This window comes from Myotis myotis, unplaced genomic scaffold (assembly GCF_014108235.1).
Source record: "Myotis myotis isolate mMyoMyo1 unplaced genomic scaffold, mMyoMyo1.p scaffold_m19_p_13, whole genome shotgun sequence".
Taxonomy (NCBI): domain Eukaryota; kingdom Metazoa; phylum Chordata; class Mammalia; order Chiroptera; family Vespertilionidae; genus Myotis; species Myotis myotis.
In genome coordinates this window covers 25,742,872-25,756,602 of record NW_023416317.1, presented here as the reverse complement: position 1 = coordinate 25,756,602, position 13,731 = coordinate 25,742,872, and the positions used below count along the sequence as shown (strand labels likewise).

Genomic DNA, 13,731 nt, shown 5'->3' with positions numbered 1-13,731 from the left:
CCGCCCACAGACTGGGTCCAAAGCTGTTCATATGAAAAATAAAACAAGAATTAATACATAATCATATAAAAAAAACTCTGTGTTTCATATACTCACAACTATAAACCTACTTTTGACCCACTCTGTATTTTAGGCCTTTTGAATGTTCATATAAATTTTAAAATCAGCATGCCAATTTCCTCAAAAGTACTTGCTGGGCTATTGATTGGGTCTGCATTGAGTATACAAATTATTATCTCAATATTATTGAGTTGGTCAATCAATCAATAAATATGCATTCATTCTCAATTTACAGTGTTTTGTAGTTTTAGCATATAGATCTTGCATCTCTTTCATCAGACTTATTCATAAGTACATAATGATTTTTGATAACATTTAAATGAAATTTAAAAGTTTCAGAGCAATCCAACAAGAGGATATAAACCTTGTAAACATTTATGCACCCAATATAGGAGCACCTAAATATATAAAGCAAATCTCAGTGGACATAAAGGGAGAAATTGACAGTAATACAGTCATAGTAGACATATGTAACACTCCATTGACATAAATGATAGATTTTCCAGACGGAAAATCAACAAGGAAATAGCAAAATAAATGACACACTAGATCAGGTGGATTTAACTGATGTATTCAGAGCATTTCACCCCACCCCAAAGCAGTAGAATATACATTCTTTTCAAGTGCACATGAAACGTTTTCTAGGATAGACAACATGTTAGGACACAAAACAAGTCTCAATAAGTTTAAAAAGATTGAAATCATATCAAACTTCTTCTCTGACCATAATGATATGAAGCTAGAAATCAATCAGAAGAATAAAACTGAAAAACACACAAAGACATGGAGGCTAAATAACATGTTACTAAACAATGAATGGGTTACCAATGAGATCAAGGAAGAAATCAAAAGTTACCTTGAGCCCTAACTGGTTTGGCTCAGTGGATAGAGTGTCAGCCTGCGGACTGAAGGGTCCCAGGTTTGGTTCCAGTCAAGGGCATGTACCTTGGTTGCGGGCTCATCCCCAGTAGGGGGTGTGCAGGAGGCAGCTGATTGATGTTTCTCCCTTCCTTTCTGTAAAAAAATCAATAAAATATATATATTTAAAAACCACAAACAAACAAACAAACAAAAACAAACAAAAGATACCTTGAAACAAATGAAAATGAGAACACAACAACCCAAAATTTGTGGGACACAGTGAAAGCAGTCCTGAGAGGGGAATTCATAGCATTACAGGCCTCCCTCAAGAAACAAGAAAAATCTCAACTAAATAATTTAACTTTATACTTAAAGGTACTAGAAAAAGAACAACAAACAAAACCCAAGTTTGTGTGTGGAGGGGAATGGGTATAGGATGGAGGGGGTCAATGGGGATAAAAAAGGGGACATCTGTAATACTTTCAACAATAAAGATTAATTATTTACTTATTTTTGTTAATCTTCACTCAAGGATATTTTTCCATTGATTTTTAGAGAGAGTGGAAGATTGGGGGAGAGACACACAGAGAGAAACATTAATGTGAGAGAGACACATCAATTGGTTGCCTCCCGCATGGGCCCCAACCAGGCCAGGGATTGAGCCTACAATCAAAGTATGTGCCCTTGACCAGAATCCAACCCAGGACCCTTCAGTCTGCAGACTGACATTCTATCTACTGAGCCAAACTGGCCAGGGCTAAAGATAAATTTTTAAAAATGAAAGTTAAAAAAACAAAAATTGCAAGGAAGGTTTTACTCACTGGGGAAACCCCAGTCTTTATGCATCTTAAAAAAAGATCTGTCCAGATTATTCTGACACATTCTTAGTTGTTTTTTAGGTGGGAACATTTTAGTGGAAGAGTGGCTTGACAATCTTAAGAAAAGCAGCATTTAATGAATAAAAATACGTGTTAGTATTAGCATCTCAGTGTTCTACTCCCGTTTCTGCTACTGATGATCTGTCTGATGTTTTGGAAATCATGTAACTCTCTAAGTCTCATTTGCAATATAAGGAGGTTGCAAAGCATGATTTCTAAAGTTCCTTTTTATGCTCTAAACCTGAGCTGCCTTGTAGGGTAGCCACTAGCCATGTGTGACCATTGAGCACTCACAACATGACTGGGAATTGAGATTTAAAAAAATACAAAAGATCAATGAAACCAAGAGCTGGTTCTTTGAAAAGATAAACAAGATTGACAGACCTCTAACCAGACTCATCAAGCAAAAAGAGAGAGGACCCAAATAAATTAGATCAGAAATGAAAGAGGAGAAGTAACGTTTGACACCACAGAAATACAAAGGATTGTAAGAAAATATTACAAAAAACTATATGCCAACAAATTGGACAATCTGGATGAAATGAATAAATTCCTAGAAATATACAATCTTTCAAAACTGAATCAGGAAGAATCAGAAAATCTGAATAGACTGATTACAACTAATGAAATTGAAGCAATGATAAAAAAACACACACACAAAAAACTCCCAACAAACAAAAGTCCTGGACCAGATGGTTTCACAGGTGAATTTTACCAAACATTCAATGAAGAACTAACACCTATCCTCCTCAAACTGTTTCAAAAAATTCAAGAGGAGGGAAGACTCCCAAGTTCATTTTATGAGGCCAGCATTATTGTAATTCCAAACCAGATAAAGACACTACAAAAAAAGAAAATTATAAGCCAATATCCCTGGTGAACATAGATGCTAAAATCCTCAAAAAAATACTAGCCAACAGGATCCAGCAATACATTAAAAAGATTATACACCATGATCAAGTGGGCTTTATTCTGAGGATGCAAGGTTGTTAAAATTATCTGCAGATCAATAAACATGATACACCACATAAAATAAAGGATAAAAATCACATGATCAGCACCCATTATTTGTGTTCACATCAATAGATGCAGAAAAGCATTTGATAAAACCCAGCACCCATTTATGATAAAAACTCTCAGCAAAGTGGGAATAGAGGGAACATACCTCAACATAATAAAGGCCATATATGACAAACTCACAGCCAGTATCATACTCAATGGACAAAAACTAAAAGGGTTTCTCTTAAGATCAGGAACAAGACAGGGATGCCTGCTTTCATGACTCTTATTAAACATAGTACTAAAAGTACTAGCCACAGAAATCAAACAAGAAGGAAAAAAAAGGCATCCAAATTGGAAAGGAAGAAATAAAACTCTCATTATTTGCAGATGATGTGATACTGTATATAGAGAACACTAAAGATTCCATCAGAAAACTACTACAACTAAAAAATGAATTCAGTAAGGTAGCAGAATACAAAATAAACATCAAGAAATCAGTTGTATTTTGATACACTAATAATTAACTACCAGAATGGGAAACTAAGAAAACAATCCCATTTATAATTGCATAAAAAATTATATACCTAGGAATAAATTTAACCAAGGATGTAAAAGATGTCTACTTGGAAGATTATAAGACACTGAAGAAAGAAAACTAGACCACCTTTACACCATACACGAGAACAAACTCAAAATGGATTAGACTTAAATGTAAGTCTCAACACGATAAAAATCCCAGGAGGAAACACAGGCATAAAATCTTAGACATTTCTCATAGCAATATTGTTTTTCTGATATGTCTTCTTGGGCAAGGGAACCAAATTAAAAATAAATAAATGGGACTACATCAAACTAAAAAGGGTTTGCAAGCAAGGGAAATCAACAACAAAATGAAAAGACAACCCACTGAATGGGAGTACATATTCACCAATGATACATCTGATAAGGGCTTAATATCTCAAATTTATAAAGACCTTATAACTCAACACATACACAAAAAAACCCCAATACAATTAAAGAATGGGAAAAGAATCTGAATAGGTACTTCTCCAAAGAGGACATAAGATGGCCAATAGATATATGAAAATGTGCTGAATGTCACTAATTATCAAAGAAATGCAAATTAAAATCATGAGATATCATCTCACACCTGTCAGAATGACTGTCATCAATACATCAACAAACAATAAGTATTGATGAGGGTGTGGAGAAAAGAGAAACCTTGTGCACTGTTGGTGGGAATGTAGGTTGGTGCATCTCCTGTGGAAAACAGTATGGAGCTTCCTCAAAAAATAAAAAATGGGACTGCCTTATGACCCAGTGATTCCACTTCTGGGAATATATCCTAAGAAACCCGAAATTCGAAAGAATATATGCACCCCTATGTTCATTGCAGTATTATTTACAATAGTCAAGATCTGGAAGCAGCCCAAGTGCCCATCAGTAGATGAGTGGATAAAAAAAGCAGTGGTACATTTACCCAATGGAATACTGCTTGACTATAAAAAAGAAGGACATCTTTCCTTTTGCAACCACATGGATGGACCTGGAGAGTATTGTGCTAAGTGAAATAAGTCAGTCAGAGAAAGACAAATACCATATGATTTCACTTATATGTGGAATCTAATGAACAAAATAAACTAACAAGCAAAATAGAAACAGACACTGATACAGAGAACAGACTGCAGCTGTCAGAGGGGAGGGAGGTAGCCATGGCAATCTTGAGAAAGAACAAAGGTGAAAAAGGTGAAGGGATTAAGCAAAAATCCAACCAAACATAAAACAACAACTCATAGACAAACAGTAATATAGTGATTACCAGTGGGAAAGGGGAGTGGGGGAAGTTAGAGGAGAATAAAGGGGGGATAAATGGTGAGGGAAGGAGACTTGACTTTGGATGCTGAACACACAATACAGTATACAGATGATATATTATAGAATTGTACACCTGAAATCTACATAAGTTTATTAACTAACTAGTGGCCCATTGCACAAAGAGATTCGCACAATAGGCCTTCCTTCCCCTGGCTGCTGGCACTGGTTTTCCTCCAGTACCCGGGACCCAGGCCTTTGGCGGCCGCAGCAGAGAAGCCAAGCCTCTTCAGTCTTCAGTCTTCAGTCTTCACTCTGCTCCTGTGTATGCAAATTAACCGCCATCTTTGTTGGGTTAATTTGCATAGTCACTCTGATTAGCTGGTGGGCATAGCGGAATGACACCAATTTGCATGTTTCTCTTTTATTAGTGTAGATGTTACCCAATAAATGCAATAAAAAATTTAAAAATAAAATAAAATTTTCATTTTCAAATTGTTGGTAGTATATACAAATTCAATTTTTATATGTTGATTATACCCAGCAAACTTTCTAAATTTATTTATTCATTCTAATAGTTTGTAGATTATTTTGAGTTTTTCCATGTACAGTATTATCATTTGAAATAATGACAGTTTGTATGTTTTCTTTCCAATCTTTATTTTTAAAATTTTTATTTCTTGCCTTATTGAAATGAGCAGGTCCAATGTTGAATAGATACCATAGTGGTGGACATTCCTTTCTTATTCCTATCCTTAGGAGAAAAGTATTTAATATTTCATCAGTAATGATGATGTTAGCGCTCTCTTTCTCTCTCTCTCTCTGTGTGTGTGTGTGTGTGTGTGTGTGTGTGTGTGTGTTTGTGTGTGTATGTTTGGCAGATACCCTTTATCAAATTAAGGAAGTTCTCTTTGATATTCTTTTTTTCCTTAGAGTTTTCATCAGAAACGTGTGTTGAATTTTAACAAATATCTTTCTGTATCTATTGATTTTAGCTCACATCTACAGATGTAGCTCTCAGAAGCTGGGAAGTAAGTGGTTTGTGGATGGTCTCAGGCCAGAGGTTTCGGAGGAAGTTGTGCCCTAGGGGGAGCCAGATGACATGCTACAGGAGGACAGGAGTGTTAAGTCCCCTGAAGAGACAAGGCAGTGACACTTATATGATCACCCATCTTAGGAGTCCTTGTCTGCTCATGCCCGTAAGAGCTTGGAATCCATTTTCTGAATGGAAACCAGTCCCTTTTATATGTAATCCTCTGCCAGGCACTGGGGATCATGGGAGAGGACTCTTGACACAAGTACTGACTCTTCATGTCATCATACAGTTCTTAGGAGGAACCAGATGTGGGCCGGAACCAGTGGGCCTGTGTCTCTCCTCTACCCCCACCGTGTCTCCCTGCCAGGGAGCAAGGGCCTTAGGAGTAGTTGGCCGATGCATAAACAGGGAAAGAACAGTGGGAAATGCAGATGATTCCCACTCTCACCCATTTCGTCCCCTGCCCAGCCGTCTTGTGGATTCTTGGCCTTCCCGACGTGGTCTGGGAAGACTTAGAACAGTTTTTTTCAGAGCCCCAGGAAGCCAAGAACAGGAGCTGCCTCGGGCCATTTTTGTCCCTGGGTCTCCTTTCAGAGGATTTCTGGGTAGAGGAGAGAGATTGTGGCTTGTGGACAGTCAGGGGAGAGGGCCTATCGTTTCAGATTTCTGAAATTAAAATTCCCCAATTCCCACACTAGATGCCTTAGTTCACTTTGGGAATAAAGGCTTTGTCTCCAAAGAGTGGCCGGAACATGTGTTGTTTCTGCTATTTCTGCTCGTCCTCCCTCACTGTTTCCCAAAGGAAGTCTCTGAACCAGCCAGACTAGTGGACATTAGGAATCTTTGGGTTACAAGTAACAGAAATGGATGGCAAACTATCCTAATCCTCAAAAGATGGGGGATTTCCTGGTTCACAGATCTGAAAAGTCTAGGGAGATTGTGGCTTCAGGTGTGGCTGAATCCAGGTGCAAATGTCAATCAGGAATGTGACTTCATCTTTGGTTCTGGTTTCATCTGTATGGGCTTTATTCTAAGGCAAGATCTTCCCTTGCAATGGCAAAGAAGATCCAGGCATATATCCTTGCAGCTTGGTAACCTCAGTGGAAAGACAACACCCCTTTTCAACAGATGAGGCAAAAATCCCAGGAAAGGTTGCCATTGGTCAGGCTCAATCCACACAGCCATACTGAGTACCAGCCCCACGGAGAGGGGAAGAAGGTTGTTGCAACCAGAGTTAAGGGTGCCAGGGAGGTAAAATCACCAGGTGCCACCTCCTCCCGCTGCCTCTGTCCACCTTCATACCTTCAAATGCTTCCCTTTCCAAATAGTTTCTTTCCCAGGCTTCATTCTTCCCTTCCTTCAATCCTTACCCTCCCTAGGAGCCTTCTCCAGCTTTCCAGCTTACACAGACCTCCTCCTTCTTTGAATTCACCATGTGCCAATGGTCTATACATTGGATTTTATTTTAAATTAACATAACTAGATTGGTCTCTTCTGATCACATCAACATTATACATGTGCCTTGGATAAATTAGAAAAATACAAATCCCATTACCCACAGAGGCTTCCCTGGGGAAGTGACGGTGTGCCCAGGCATGAAGCTTGAGTAGGAATCAGGCAGGAGAGGAATAGGACAGAAGTGTTTCAGCAAAGACTCAGCGGGGTTGAGGAAGTGACAGAGGATCAGGCATGGAGTGAGAGATGGTCAGGGTATGAGAGGAGGTGGCCAGATGCTCGAGGGCTACGGTGAGGAGATTAGCTTTTATTCTATGTAAGACAGGAAGCCTTTGGAGGATTTAAAAAAAAATCCTCACCTGAGGATATGTTTTTATTGATATGTCTTCCATTTTTATAGAGGGAAGAAGAAGAAGAAGAAGAAGGAGAAGAAGAAGGAGGAGAGAGAGACATTGATATGAGAAAGAAACATCGATCCATTGCCTCCTATACACACACCCCAACTGGGGATCGAACCAGTAACCTAGGTATGTGCCCTGACTGGGAATCCAACCCACAATCTTTGGTGTATGGGATGATGCTCCAACCAACTGAGCCACCTGGCCAGGGTGCCATTGGAGGACTTTAATTAGGGAGGCAGCATGATCTGGCTGGTATTTGGGAGAGCTCTCTTGGTTGTGGAGTGGAAGAGGCAGAGGGGAAAGTTGGAACTTGGGAGGTGACTTCAGTCACCCAGGCTAGAAATGGTGCTGGTTCTGCCCAAGGTGGTGGCCATGGAGAGGGAGAGAAGCAGGGGGGTGGGGTGGGGGTAGTGGTGGGGTAGAGATAGCTTGTGGGTGGGGTATATATACTGCCATGGGGAAGACAGAGGGTAGCAGACCTTCTCTATAGATGGACAGCCAAAGTGGGTTTAAACTCACATTTTACACAACTTGCATGTTACTGCTTAGTGCTCATTTTCCCCACTCAACTGAGCATTTTTCCATATCAATAATATATCTTCATAGCATCCTTTTTTTTTTTATAAAAAAATATTTTATTGATTTTTTACAGAGAAGAAGGGAGAGGGATAGAGAGCCAGAAACATCGATGAGAGAGATTGATCAGCTGCCTCCTGCACGCCCCCCAGTGGGGATGTGCCCGCAACCAAGGTACCTGCCCTTGACCGGAATCGAACCTGGGACCCCTGAGTCCGCAGGCCGACGCTCTATCCACTGAGCCAAACCAGTTCGGCGGTTCATAGCATCCTTAGCAATGCCTGCATACTATTTCATTTAATGCACTATAATGTTTTAATCAATATCTCTCAGGTGGACACTTAAGTTGTTTCTATGCTGCCCATTTAGCATTTGATAGCTGCCAGATTGCTTTGTATCTCAGTTATGTGTCCCATTATCTTGTCTGCACTAGCTTTGGTAGTCCAGGAACTGCATCCTCTTTCTGCCCCTTCTCTTGGTTTCTTGCGTTTTGGCCACTAGATGGCAGTATTGCATAGTATCCCCCCGCAGTTCCAGGCCACTCCAGCCTCAGGGCTGGGAACCCATGAGAAGGGCACCTGCCTCCCAACTGTGACTTCTACCTGGAACAGGACAGGACAGCTTTCCGCAGAGACCCATGGTGAGTGGACCTCACATTTTCAGTGCCCAGAGAGCTCCTACCCTTGCAAATGGATGTTTCCATGTTTCTCTCAGGAATGAGGGGGCTGGCCCCATGGGCAATGGCTTCTCAAATGTATTCAAATTGCTAATGGTGCCTGAGATGGTTGAGGGATTGCCAGGACCTATATTACCAAAACTTATTTGGTATGTTTTTAGAAAAATAGTGTTTATCCTTCAAATCCACGATTTCACCAATACTATTATTATTTAGAATGATGTTAAGTGAAAAGAACAAGTTTTAAAATTTAATTTAAAATTATAATTTAAAGAAAAACCATAGTAGAGGTAGCACATAGATAATAAATCATTGGCTTCATTGCAAATTATGGTCTTCCAATAATGGCTCTAGATGAGAAAGTATGATGGATCCACAAAACCTTAGAATGGCTGAATATGAACCCCTAGACCCTGGAGAACATCAAAGCTTAGATTCTTGGAGCCCCAGAAGTAGCCTTTGAACCATAATATCTTTGGTTGCATTTTCAAAAATACCATGGAAAGACAGTATTTAATAAAATAATCTTTAAAAAAATATATTTTTATTGATTTTAGAGAGAAAGGGAGAGGGAGAGGGAGAGAGAAACATCAATGATGAGAGAGAATCATTGATTGGCTGCCTCCTGCATGCCCCACACTGGGATGGAGCCCACAGCCCAGGCATGTGCCCTTGACCCAAATCAAACCCAGCACCCTTCTATCCACTGAGCCAAACCAGCCAGGCCTAATAAAGTAGTCTTAAAACTCTTAAGAATCTATGAGAACATGGGATCATGGCATCTTGGAAGATTAGACTGAGGGGATATGAGCCTCCTAGGACTGTAGTGTGACAGGTTTGCTTTAGGTCCCTTCTTCGGCAGAGGAAGAAATTAGAGTCTCAAAAGAAAGACTGAGGGACTTGCAGAAGCCCAGCTGCATGGCGACCCTTGAGGCTTTACCTTCTTACATCCACCTCTGTCTCCTCTTCCCCTGGTGACCTTAGATCTCCCTCTACTGCATGAAGCTCAGGGCTTCCAGCTGTGCCCCCTCCCTCCCAAGCAGTCTCCTATGAGCTCTCTTTTCTCTTTACCAACACTTACTCTGCCTGTCTCCTTCCCAGGAGCCCGTTCTCTGTGCTGGCAAATCTGAGGGGTTAATTAATTCATACTCATATTACTGGGCAGGTGAGCAATGTCTGTAAACGTCCTCCTTCGCAAGTAACATGTGCCTCCTATAGAATGTTGCAATGTACAGGGTGGTGCTGATGCTAGCATTTGAGGCAGAATGGTCAGCCAATGAGGACAGTGTCTGGAGGGTGTGGCATCTAGGGTGTCCTTCATTTAAGTCACTACCTACTTAGAGCCTGAATTTTTGCTATTCATTCCCACGTAGGAATGAGGAGATTGGATTTGGGATTATAGAGGTTGGATACCCAGGGAAAACTCCTTCCTGTTGTGTCCTTTCTAATCTCAATGTCCAGATGTCCAGTTGGAAATCAAACGCACTAGCTTCTAGAATCCTGAACATTTACAAATCCTTCCCATCTTTCATGACTCAGGTGCTCCCTCCTCTGGGGAGCCTCCTAGGGTTACTCCCCCGACCCCTAGAGCTATGCCAGCACCCCTTATTTGTGTTCACTCATAAACCCTGTGGAATGAGTATCCCAATGCCCTTCTAATGTCTTAGAATTAGTGACCCAGACTTTGCCAACTCAAGGGTCCCCAGGAGCCAGTTCCAAACGCTGGGGACCGCAGAAAACCAGAGGATTTACCTGAGTGGTCACTCCTCCGCTGAGCCAGAGAAGCTACCTGGGAATGAGAGCTCCACGTTGCCAAATCTTCCGTGTGTGTTTTTTTCTGGAAATCTGGATTTTTGAAGTAAAGTCTACCAACTTAAAATATTGATAATTATTTTTACATAAAAACTTCTCCTTTCAGGCCAAGTAAAGCACATGGACAGATTTGGCCCTTGAGCCAATACTTTGGAGCCTCTGCTTCAGGTCCTTGTTGAGCGTGCTGTGGTTGGTGTAGTCGCCGATGGCAATGTAGTTTTTGGCAGCCATGATGGCAGCATTGCCATTCATTTATTTATCTGCTGCCTGTTAAAGCGTCTTGACCTCTACATATTGAAGGCTTGCTGAAGAAATCAAGTGTGTTTAAAACATGACTTGCAGATTTTTTGACACTCCTTCCATCAAAATGCAGGACATAACATAGACCCTCCTTCCACTTGAATTCGGACCTTGTGGTTGCTTCGCCAATATACAGCAGAAGTGACACGGCCAGTTTCTGGGACACAGGCTATTGGGACCCAGCCAGTCTGCCCTGAGGAAACCCAAGCAGCTCATGAAGAGGCCCTGCAGAGAAGAACCAAGACCATACCCTCAGCCCCAGCCGAGCACCCTGCAACAGCCAGCACCAACTTGGCATCTGTAAGTCATCTTGGAAATGGATCTTCCAGGCGCCCCCGTCAAGCGACCCCAGCTGACACTACATGGAACAGAGACCAGTCTTGCCTTCTAAGTCTTGTCTGAACTGCAGATTAATGAGCAAAACAAATAACTCTTTTTAAAAGCGACTAAGTATTGGGGTTGTTTGTTTCATAGCAATAAATAACTGGAACATGGAGTCCTGGCTCCCTCAGGCACTGGCTCTAGGATCTCAGGTCGTTTTCCTCCCTGGACCTCAGTTTCCTTACTGAAGAAGGAAGGTGTGGTGTGCCACTGAGTGCTCGTGTGAATGTGGATGGTGCCGTACCTGACATGCAACTGTGGGACCGAGAAGTGGCATCCCCACCTTAGAAAGCAGTCAGGTACCATCTGGGGAAGCCATGATGCTCAGACCCTGCACCCCAGTCATTTCACCCCTCGGCCCATGTTTGCACCCAGGACAGCTGAATTGTGAGGGCAAGCAGTTAGAAACAGTCTAGCGGTCCATCAATGGGAAAGGGGTTTAATGAATCAAGGTTTCTTTGTAGACTGTCTGTGAACGGATTAGAGCTCTGCGGAGCCATGTGGAGCAACCTCACTAACTGATGTTGCATTAAAAAAAAAAAAAGTTGCAAGTGACTCATACAGTAAAGTCCCATTTATATCAAGTTTGAAAACAAGCAAAAACCAGTCATGTTTACGGATGCAGATGTATGTGTGAAAACAAATATGGGAAGGACACATTCCAGATCCAGGGAGCGATTTCCCTGGAAGAGAAATGCAACCAGGGAGGGTTCCTGGGGCTTCTGCTGTATTTCTACTATGAGCCTTGAGAAGGGGTGAGGGGAGCAGCAGCATGTTAGAACTGAACAGTGCTGGGTGAGGAATCCACAGGCACTTGTTGCATTATTTTCTGTACTTTTCTGTATGTTGGAAATACTCCATAATAAAATGAGCAGAATTTGTAAATGAGGGATTGAGGTCAATGCCTAAGGCTCTTCCAGTTCTCTGAGTCACCTTTGGATGGTGCATTTGTGTCCCCGTTCTGTCTTGCACGTGTTGGCTCCGCATTACTTCTTCCAGTCCTAGAACTGAATAGCTAATAGAGTTTCCCACTGTGACTACTGAGAGAGAGAGAGACATATACGGGTTGGGGGGGGGGGGATGATTATGTTCGTGTGGCCCCAGGGAGTCTCCCTTCCTTCTACCCACATCCAAGTCATGGGGCTCCTCTTTCCTCTGCACATTCCCTCCCAGGGCCGTGTAAGAAGTCACCTCTGTGACAATGTTGGCTCCGTGGTGTGAGGAGCCTGAATGCCTGTGTGGTCCCCCTGGCTCCCTTGCCTAATTGCTGTGAGACTTTGGGTTTGGATTTCTCATTTGCAAAGTGTGTGCAGGGGGACATCCACAGTTCTTGTTTTTTTCTGGGCTCTGGCATACTTTTAACCTCTATGCCCTAGACAGCCACCCCCATCAATGAGATAATAGTAAAAATAACAATTGCAGCCATTATGTATTGAGCAACTGATAGATGCTTATGTCATTGCATCCCCACAACAGACCTCTGACAGATGAAGAGCCTGAGGTCAGAGAGGCCCTGTAGCTTGCCCCAGGAAACGTAGGGGAGATTAGTGGAGCTGGGGCTTTCCGGAGTGGAGAGAAGAGGGCTGCCTTTGCATTGATTCTGCCCCCCCCAGCCTTCCAGCCACCCGACCACTTTTCCTCCTACTCAGCCCAGGCTCTGGATCGCCACCAATGTCTGAATCCTTCCCTGGGAAGGCTTGGCCAGGCAGGGCTTGGGTCAGATGGACTTTGGCTGCCTGGGAGTTCTGGGAGCCAGGCCTGAGGAAGCTGGGGACAGCCAGTGAAGGCCCTGAGGTCTCATGCATGACAGACCCCTTGGCACCAGGCTGCCTACAGTCCTTAGTCTCGGAAGTTGGGGGAGTGGGTAGAAGAGTATTCATACTCAAAGTGCTGCAAACATCCGAATATAAGCTCTGGCCAGGGCCGTGAGCCTTCGCAATCCCCTCCCTTGCTTCAAAACAATAATAGCTCACATCTGTTGAGACCTTACCACCAGCCAGGGCCCCGTGAGAGTCTTATGCATGTTAATTAACTTTATCCTCTCAACAATTTTACCAGGTCTGTCCTATATTTGCTCCCATTATACATATGAGCAGGCTGAGACACAGAGAGGTTAAACTACTCCAGACCATGCAGCCATGGGACTTTTCAATTTCAAAAATTCTGGCCCAGAGCTTACCCCCTAAATAAAGCACGAGACACAGGCCTGTCCTCATGACAGCTGAGAGGCTGGGCTCTGACCATCCTCATTATGCAGATGAAGAGGCCAAGGCTGGAGAGTTTGGGTTCAAGGCTCACCATTGGTCATTAGTGGCATCTGGACCTGAAGCCAGGCCACTCAGAGGGTGCAGGGGAGGAGCAGGAGGAACTAGAGGACTGTCCTGTCCTCCTGAAGAGCCTCCTTCACTTCAGTGCTCCCCACACCCTCCCACCTGCCCTCCCTAGTGAGCACCTATGTGGAGGCAGCTGCCCCAGAGAGGG

The 13,731-nt window shown here is 42.6% G+C and overlaps 1 long non-coding RNA gene across 1 annotated transcript; it reads left to right on the top strand.

The window, feature by feature from the left end:
* The first annotated feature begins 8,333 nt into the window (after positions 1-8,333).
* On the top strand, positions 8,334-11,818 carry LOC118668653. Its single transcript, XR_004971693.1, has 2 exons — positions 8,334-8,721; positions 10,676-11,818. It is a non-coding gene; the product is annotated as an uncharacterized LOC118668653 (long non-coding RNA).
* The last annotated feature ends 1,913 nt before the right edge of the window (positions 11,819-13,731 follow it).